The sequence below is a fragment of the Ruditapes philippinarum genome, unplaced genomic scaffold (assembly GCF_026571515.1).
Source record: "Ruditapes philippinarum isolate M1 unplaced genomic scaffold, ASM2657151v2 ctg1816_1_1_1_1, whole genome shotgun sequence".
Classification (NCBI taxonomy): Eukaryota; Metazoa; Mollusca; class Bivalvia; order Venerida; family Veneridae; genus Ruditapes; species Ruditapes philippinarum.
In genome coordinates, this window is record NW_026852786.1 from 104,449 (window position 1) to 107,754 (window position 3,306).

Below are 3,306 nucleotides of genomic sequence, written 5' to 3' on the forward strand. Positions count from 1 at the left end.
TACATCATAAATAAACTGCCAAATATTTAACATTAAAACTTATTATTCAAATTCGACACTAATGAAATTTACTTTCGTGCAAATAATTTCCGTACCATGTAGAATTCGTACATAAAATTGTTCGAAACAAATACTGCGCAAATCTACATTGAATTCTACAAAGATTAAGGATCATTAATCTAAATAAAAGTAGACATGATCCACTCCCTTAATTTTCGTCAAACTGAGCTCAGAAGTTTATATGCTTTGTTCACGTATTTATATTATGTAATATAAATCCGTGGCTATGTTATCCGTTTTAGGAGCTAATTGGTTTCCGCTCCAACTCCCTCCTCCCGCATATGCCTCGCGAAGGGTACGACATAGTTTAAATATATATAGATCAAAGGGCTGCAAGCTCTGTGGTATTTTCTGATATTTGCAATCAAAATCGTACTGTATATCTGTATGTATTTTCCTGTATAAGCTTATTTTTATGTACTATAATTCATCTTGCAGGGCACCAGTTTGATAGATACGGAATTTTTTATAACTAGAGTTGCATCAAAAAATCATTTATGTTCATTTTTTATGACAGACACACTTTATCCTTGCATATCGTGGCTACTTCCTTAAAAAAGACACTTAAAAAAATAGATGGCTCGACTGGGATTTGTACCTCTCACACATTACACGAACGCGTTACCCCTGCACCACGTAGAAGTTATACAAACGATGCCTGAATAAAATCAAGTAATTCTAAATTTAGAATTTCCATTGCATTTCGGGTTTGAAATCGTTATTAATTTCGAGGTATTTTGTTCACGATAAACCTGTTGTTTAAAATTGATGTAAATAATTTAGCGAAAATCTTCTCGCCAAAACAGTTCGACATGTATAGAATCTACATATTCCACTATTCGACAGTCAGATTTATTTGTGTAGTATTCGGTAATCGACATTGCTAAAAATAGCATTTTTATTTTCGTCCGCGTAATTTGTGATTGTGCATTTATTGACAATTCTATAAGCCAACGCTACTTTTAAACTTTGATTACGTTATAATTTGTTAGATACTTGTAACAAAATAAAAATATTTCTTTTAAATCGCTAGTTTTAAGCTGTTTTGAGAAATACTTGTTGTTATAGGTGTCAGTAACCGCTGTGTCAGAGATTGAATGTCAGCTTTAAATAGACTGATATGTTTTTTTATAGAAAGAAGATATATGAAATGTTATTACTGGTAAAGTTTAGCGGCATTAAATCCATGTAAAATGCTAAAACCAATTTTTAATTAGTTTATTTGAAACATATTGACATAATTATATAATCATAGCTCTAAAATATTAAGGAATAACGACAAGAATAAATCATAAGCATTTTAAGGATATAAAAGTTTCATTATAAAAAGGTTTATTTAGCCTACCAAAATTCCGTGTAACATCTTTTTTCAATAGCACTGTGTAGAAATCAGGTTGAAAAGACACGGACAAATTAGTTTGTCCAGCTGTAAGCATTTCATTTGAATTTAAGTGAAGGCAGGCTGATATATTTTAACTTGCAACATCGTTTATTTACTTATATGATTTAAAACATTACTGTATCTAAGTAGGACCTTGGCAAACACAAAATGTTATGATCTTTGCCCAGAATGCTACCAACCTCTGTGTGGCAATGCTTCACGTATTACTCCTTAATGGTGTCAACAATACTCTCCACAATACTCCATTGCATTGCCCTCAGTCGTTGGTGGTGGTGTATTTTCTTTCTTTTCTTTTCATTTCTTTTTCTTTTATACCAGCTTTTATTATGATGATTACCAATGTTTATATTACAATATTATACGTATATTCATGATTACTTCATTGTATTTTTTATTGCAATATCATGTTTGTTTTATCTTGATGTATTTTGGGTCGGAGGCCTATATGTCACAAGAAAAAATAAACTTTACTAAAAAACTTTACTTTTTCCCAGGAAAATGACTTATATCATATGCAATAAAATTTCTTTTTAACTCTTCAGCACTTCTATCTACATTACGCAAATCATCTGTCCAAAGAGAATCCTCTTTGGATAAAAATATTAATTAAGAATTAATTGATGTATCTATTAGTTTGACAGCTTTATTAATAAAATTGGCTTTGAACAAAGCATGTTTTAAACTTTAAACTTTTAAGTTTAGCGAGACCCTTCTACTTGACTAGAGCTGGTACGAGTATTCGAGTACCCGGGTATCTAGTCAGATAACACATCTACCCAGACACTGAATCATCATTGCACGGGTATCTGTAAATCATATAGTAAAGCTTAGTTATTTTATATCTTGATAGCCCGATCTGTCTTTGAATCAAATCTTAATAATTTCACCAGAAATATATAAGCCTGTAAGGAACACTATTCCAGGAAAAGAAAACTAAAACAAGTTAAATCATATGTCATATCGCTGTCGCAAAACATCAATAAATGTTTTAGTGATACTTGTATTAATCATACATTTCATAGAGATAAACTTAGTTTCTTAAATGATTTTGTCGGAACAATTAACCATGCGACAAGACGTCACCGTAACGTACGCAGATCATCGACAATGTCTGATTTTGGAACTTGGTTCACGCTGTGAACAAAAAGTTCAAGGGGCTCAGACTTCATGGTAAGTGATTCCTCCGACGACGCATGCGTACTTTAGAGATATGCACCATGAATTTATTGTACTTATTCAGAAATTAATTGCATATTCAACTGACGGACCTTAACTTGATCGTTGATTTATGATCGTATGACCAACAGCGCTGAAACAAGTTCAGATTGAATTGAAGTTGTCGAAATGGTCACAAAAACATATTGCCGGATACGATAAGTCTGGGCATCTTAAATGATTCCTTTTCCATTGAGCAATATTGATCTGACTTGGTAGGCAAGATATTCTCTGGTCATATTCAAAATATTCTTTGTTTACGTCATCACAAAGTTCAATTATATCACAAACGATAAACTATTGAGAACTGATGTGTTTCTTTAGCTTGATATAAGTGCTTAGTTTGTTACCATTTTATATTCAAGTAGCCAATGTCATATACATAAACGAGTCTTGAAAGAAGCTGGTACTCGGGTACGCACGGATAATACAATTGCGGGTCTCCAGGTACAACATTCCTATATATCCATCCCAGCTTGTAAGAAAGATAATTTCAAATAACTGCAAAATGTATGCAATAATCTGCTACACTGTTACTTAAAGCAATCATTTTAACATGACCTGCATTTTTCCAAATTGAACATAAAATGTGTGTGTAATTCCTCGAATCCGAACTCGAAACAGTGATT